At 42.9% G+C, this 5,000-nt stretch overlaps 8 non-coding genes and 8 pseudogenes across 8 annotated transcripts; all 16 read right to left on the reverse strand.

Moving 5' to 3' along the window:
• LOC123736739 (uncharacterized) overlaps nt 1-14 on the reverse strand; it is a 118-nt pseudogene extending 104 nt beyond the window's left edge.
• A 139-nt stretch (nt 15-153) lies between these two features.
• LOC123736786 (uncharacterized) lies at nt 154-262 on the reverse strand (annotated as a pseudogene).
• A 409-nt stretch (nt 263-671) lies between these two features.
• Nucleotides 672-790, reverse strand: LOC123736780 (uncharacterized; annotated as a pseudogene).
• A 138-nt stretch (nt 791-928) lies between these two features.
• Nucleotides 929-1,047, reverse strand: LOC123736587 (5S ribosomal RNA). The gene has a single exon (XR_006766270.1). It is a non-coding gene; the product is annotated as a 5S ribosomal RNA (ribosomal RNA).
• Nucleotides 1,048-1,186: 139 nt separating this feature from the next.
• On the reverse strand, nt 1,187-1,296 carry LOC123736808 (uncharacterized; annotated as a pseudogene).
• A 409-nt stretch (nt 1,297-1,705) lies between these two features.
• Nucleotides 1,706-1,824, reverse strand: LOC123736781 (uncharacterized; annotated as a pseudogene).
• A 139-nt stretch (nt 1,825-1,963) lies between these two features.
• On the reverse strand, nt 1,964-2,082 carry LOC123736588 (5S ribosomal RNA). The gene has a single exon (XR_006766271.1). It is a non-coding gene; the product is annotated as a 5S ribosomal RNA (ribosomal RNA).
• A 139-nt stretch (nt 2,083-2,221) lies between these two features.
• On the reverse strand, nt 2,222-2,330 carry LOC123736787 (uncharacterized; annotated as a pseudogene).
• A 409-nt stretch (nt 2,331-2,739) lies between these two features.
• Nucleotides 2,740-2,858, reverse strand: LOC123736658 (5S ribosomal RNA). The gene has a single exon (XR_006766340.1). It is a non-coding gene; the product is annotated as a 5S ribosomal RNA (ribosomal RNA).
• Nucleotides 2,859-2,997: 139 nt separating this feature from the next.
• LOC123736589 (5S ribosomal RNA) lies at nt 2,998-3,116 on the reverse strand. The gene has a single exon (XR_006766272.1). It is a non-coding gene; the product is annotated as a 5S ribosomal RNA (ribosomal RNA).
• A 139-nt stretch (nt 3,117-3,255) lies between these two features.
• LOC123736437 (5S ribosomal RNA) lies at nt 3,256-3,374 on the reverse strand. The gene has a single exon (XR_006766121.1). It is a non-coding gene; the product is annotated as a 5S ribosomal RNA (ribosomal RNA).
• A 139-nt stretch (nt 3,375-3,513) lies between these two features.
• Nucleotides 3,514-3,632, reverse strand: LOC123736478 (5S ribosomal RNA). The gene has a single exon (XR_006766162.1). It is a non-coding gene; the product is annotated as a 5S ribosomal RNA (ribosomal RNA).
• Nucleotides 3,633-3,771: 139 nt separating this feature from the next.
• Nucleotides 3,772-3,880, reverse strand: LOC123736788 (uncharacterized; annotated as a pseudogene).
• A 409-nt stretch (nt 3,881-4,289) lies between these two features.
• On the reverse strand, nt 4,290-4,408 carry LOC123736782 (uncharacterized; annotated as a pseudogene).
• Nucleotides 4,409-4,547: 139 nt separating this feature from the next.
• On the reverse strand, nt 4,548-4,666 carry LOC123736590 (5S ribosomal RNA). The gene has a single exon (XR_006766273.1). It is a non-coding gene; the product is annotated as a 5S ribosomal RNA (ribosomal RNA).
• Nucleotides 4,667-4,805: 139 nt separating this feature from the next.
• LOC123736438 (5S ribosomal RNA) lies at nt 4,806-4,924 on the reverse strand. The gene has a single exon (XR_006766122.1). It is a non-coding gene; the product is annotated as a 5S ribosomal RNA (ribosomal RNA).
• Between the last annotated feature and the right edge of the window lie 76 nt (nt 4,925-5,000).

The raw sequence follows: 5,000 nt of genomic DNA on the forward strand, positions 1-5,000 counted from the left end.
GATATGGCCGTAGCGAGAAATAATCTCTTGCTACAAAATATATAGTCAAAGTGAGTCTGATAAAACAGACATTTAGTCAATTCATCATTAAATGCTTACTACAAGGCAGTGTTGCTGATGAAATAGTGCAAGAGCACACCCTCGTGGACAAAATGCTTACAGCACCTGGTATTCCCAGGCGGTCTCCCATCCAAGTACTAACCAGGCCCGACCCTGCTTAGCTTCCGAGATCAGGCGTACCCAGGCTGATATGGCCATAAGCGAGAAACAATCTCTTGCTACAACATATATAGTCAAAGTGAGTGTGATAAACAGACATTGCATTTTCACCAATTAGATAAGCAGCTTTAACTTTGTGTCACTGAAAAAGTAGAAGAAATTACAAACACTGTTCCCATCACTTTTTAGCACAGGTAGTTGGATAAAATACAAACTTTATTTCCTTTCATCATTTGAACAGGGCAAAGGAGCATAAAGCACACACAAGCTGCATTCAGCAAAAATATTCTTGTTTGTCTTATAAATACAAGGCAGATGATAATTGAAAACACAAGGAAATTTGATCCTATTAAAAAGGCAGGAAGCTGCATTTAGTCAATTCATCATTAAATGCTTACTACAAGGCAGTGTTGCTGATGAAATAGTGCAAGAGCACACCCTCGTGGACAAAATGCTTAAAGCACCTGGTATTCCCAGGCGGTCTCCCATCCAAGTACTAACCATACCAGACCCTGCTTAGCTTCCGAGATCAGACGAGATCGGGCGTACCCAGGCTGATATGGCCGTAAGCGAGAAACAATCTCTTGCTACAACATATATAGTCAAAGTGAGTCTGATAAAACAGACATTTAGTCAATTCATCATTAAATGCTTACTACAAGGCAGTGTTGCTGATGAAATAGTGCAAGAGCACACCTCGTGGACAAAATGCTTACAGCACCTGGTATTCCCAGGCGGTCTCCCATCCAAGTACTAACCAGGCCCGACCCTGCTTAGCTTCCGAGATCAGACGAGATCGGGCGTACCCAGGCTGACATGGCCGTAAGCGAGAAACAATCTTTTGCTACAACATATATAGTCAAAGTGAGTCTGATAAAACAGACATTTAGTCAATTAATCATTAAATGCTTACTACAAGGCAGTGTTGCTGATGAAATAGTGCAAGAGCACACCCTCGTGGACAAAATGCTTACAGCACCTGGTATTCCCAGGCGGTCTCCCATCCAAGTACTAACCAGGCCCGACCCTGCTTAGCTTCCGAGATCAGGGCGTACCCAGGCTGATATGGCCATAAGCGAGAAACAATCTCTTGCTACAACATATATAGTCAAAGTGAGTGTGATAAACAGACATTGCATTTTCACCAATTAGATAAGCAGCTTTAACTTTGTGTCACTGAAAAAGTAGAAGAAATTACAAACACTGTTCCCATCACTTTTTAGCACAGGTAGTTGGATAAAATACAAACTTTATTTCCTTTCATCATTTGAACAGGGCAAAGGAGCATAAAGCACACACAAGCTGCATTCAGCAAAAATATTCTTGTTTGTCTTATAAATACAAGGCAGATGATAATTGAAAACACAAGGAAAATTGATCCTATTAAAAAGGCAGGAAGCTGCATTTAGTCAATTCATCATTAAATGCTTACTACAAGGCAGTGTTGCTGATGAAATAGTGCAAGAGCATACCCTCGTGGACAAAATGCTTAAAGCACCTGGTATTCCCAGGCGGTCTCCCATCCAAGTACTAACCATACCAGACCCTGCTTAGCTTCCGAGATCAGACGAGATCGGGCGTACCCAGGCTGATATGGCCGTAAGCGAGAAATAATCTCTTGCTACAACATATATAGTCAAAGTGAGTCTGATAAAACAGACATTTAGTCAATTCATCATTAAATGCTTACTACAAGGCAGTGTTGCTGATGAAATAGTGCAAGAGCACACCCTCGTGGACAAAATGCTTACAGCACCTGGTATTCCCAGGCGGTCTCCCATCCAAGTACTAACCAGGCCCGACCCTGCTTAGCTTCCGAGATCAGACGAGATCGGGCGTACCCAGGCTGACATGGCCGTAAGCGAGAAACAATCTTTTGCTACAACATATATAGTCAAAGTGAGTCTGATAAAACAGACATTTAGTCAATTAATCATTAAATGCTTACTACAAGGCAGTGTTGCTGATGAAATAGTGCAAGAGCACACCCTCGTGGACAAAATGCTTACAGCACCTGGTATTCCCAGGCGGTCTCCCATCCAAGTACTAACCAGGCCCGACCCTGCTTAGCTTCCGAGATCAGGCGTACCCAGGCTGATATGGCCATAAGCGAGAAACAATCTCTTGCTACAACATATATAGTCAAAGTGAGTGTGATAAACAGACATTGCATTTTCACCAATTAGATAAGCAGCTTTAACTTTGTGTCACTGAAAAAGTAGAAGAAATTACAAACACTGTTCCCATCACTTTTTAGCACAGGTAGTTGGATAAAATACAAACTTTATTTCCTTTCATCATTTGAACAGGGCAAAGGAGCATAAAGCACACACAAGCTGCATTCAGCAAAAATATTCTTGTTTGTCTTATAAATACAAGGCAGATGCTAATTGAAAACACAAGGAAAATTGATCCTATTAAAAAGGCAGGAAGCTGCATTTAGTCAATTCATCATTAAATGCTTACTACAAGGCAGTGTTGCTGATGAAATAGTGCAAGAGCACACCCTCGTGGACAAAATGCTTAAAGCACCTGGTATTCCCAGGCGGTCTCCCATCCAAGTACTAACCAGGCCCGACCCTGCTTAGCTTCCGAGATCAGACGAGATCGGGCGTACCCAGGCTGATATGGCCGTAAGCGAGAAATAATCTCTTGCTACAACATATATAGTCAAAGTGAGTCTGATAAAACAGACATTTAGTCAATTCATCATTAAATGCTTACTACAAGGCAGTGTTGCTGATGAAATAGTGCAAGAGCACACCCTCGTGGACAAAATGCTTACAGCACCTGGTATTCCCAGGCGGTCTCCCATCCAAGTACTAACCAGGCCCGACCCTGCTTAGCTTCCGAGATCAGACGAGATCGGGCGTACCCAGGCTGACATGGCCGTAAGCGAGAAACAATCTTTTGCTACAACATATATAGTCAAAGTGAGTCTGATAAAACAGACATTTAGTCAATTAATCATTAAATGCTTACTACAAGGCAGTGTTGCTGATGAAATAGTGCAAGAGCACACCCTCGTGGACAAAATGCTTACAGCACCTGGTATTCCCAGGCGGTCTCCCATCCAAGTACTAACCAGGCCCGACCCTGCTTAGCTTCCGAGATCAGACGAGATCGGGCGTACCCAGGCTGGTATGGCCGTAAGCGAGAAACAATCTCTTGCTACAACATATATAGTCAAAGTGAGTCTGATAAAACAGACATTTAGTCAATTCATCATTAAATGCTTACTACAAGGCAGTGTTGCTGATGAAATAGTGCAAGAGCACACCCTCGTGGACAAAATGCTTACAGCACCTGGTATTCCCAGGCGGTCTCCCATCCAAGTACTAACCAGGCCCGACCCTGCTTAGCTTCCGAGATCAGACGAGATCGGGCGTACCCAGGCTGATATGGCCGTAAGCGAGAAATAATCTCTTGCTACAACATATATAGTCAAAGTGAGTCTGATAAAACAGACATTTAGTCAATTCATCATTAAATGCTTACTACAAGGCAGTGTTGCTGATGAAATAGTGCAAGAGCACACCCTCGTGGACAAAATGCTTACAGCACCTGGTATTCCCAGGCGGTCTCCCATCCAAGTACTAACCAGGCCCGACCCTGCTTAGCTTCCGAGATCAGGCGTACCCAGGCTGATATGGCCATAAGCGAGAAACAATCTCTTGCTACAACATATATAGTCAAAGTGAGTGTGATAAACAGACATTGCATTTTCACCAATTAGATAAGCAGCTTTAACTTTGTGTCACTGAAAAAGTAGAAGAAATTACAAACACTGTTCCCATCACTTTTTAGCACAGGTAGTTGGATAAAATACAAACTTTATTTCCTTTCATCATTTGAACAGGGCAAAGGAGCATAAAGCACACACAAGCTGCATTCAGCAAAAATATTCTTGTTTGTCTTATAAATACAAGGCAGATGATAATTGAAAACACAAGGAAAATTGATCCTATTAAAAAGGCAGGAAGCTGCATTTAGTCAATTCATCATTAAATGCTTACTACAAGGCAGTGTTGCTGATGAAATAGTGCAAGAGCATACCCTCGTGGACAAAATGCTTAAAGCACCTGGTATTCCCAGGCGGTCTCCCATCCAAGTACTAACCATACCAGACCCTGCTTAGCTTCCGAGATCAGACGAGATCGGGCGTACCCAGGCTGATATGGCCGTAAGCGAGAAACAATCTCTTGCTACAACATATATAGTCAAAGTGAGTCTGATAAAACAGACATTTAGTCAATTCATCATTAAATGCTTACTACAAGGCAGTGTTGCTGATGAAATAGTGCAAGAGCACACCCTCGTGGACAAAATGCTTACAGCACCTGGTATTCCCAGGCGGTCTCCCATCCAAGTACTAACCAGGCCCGACCCTGCTTAGCTTCCGAGATCAGACGAGATCGGGCGTACCCAGGCTGACATGGCCGTAAGCGAGAAACAATCTTTTGCTACAACATATATAGTCAAAGTGAGTCTGATAAAACAGACATTTAGTCAATTAATCATTAAATGCTTACTACAAGGCAGTGTTGCTGATGAAATAGTGCAAGAGCACACCCTCGTGGACAAAATGCTTACAGCACCTGGTATTCCCAGGCGGTCTCCCATCCAAGTACTAACCAGGCCCGACCCTGCTTAGCTTCCGAGATCAGACGAGATCGGGCGTACCCAGGCTGGTATGGCCGTAAGCGAGAAACAATCTCTTGCTACAACATATATAGTCAAAGTGAGTCTGATAAAACAGACATTTAGTCAATTCATCATTA

Source organism: Salmo salar, unplaced genomic scaffold (assembly GCF_905237065.1).
Source record: "Salmo salar unplaced genomic scaffold, Ssal_v3.1, whole genome shotgun sequence".
Taxonomy (NCBI): domain Eukaryota; kingdom Metazoa; phylum Chordata; class Actinopteri; order Salmoniformes; family Salmonidae; genus Salmo; species Salmo salar.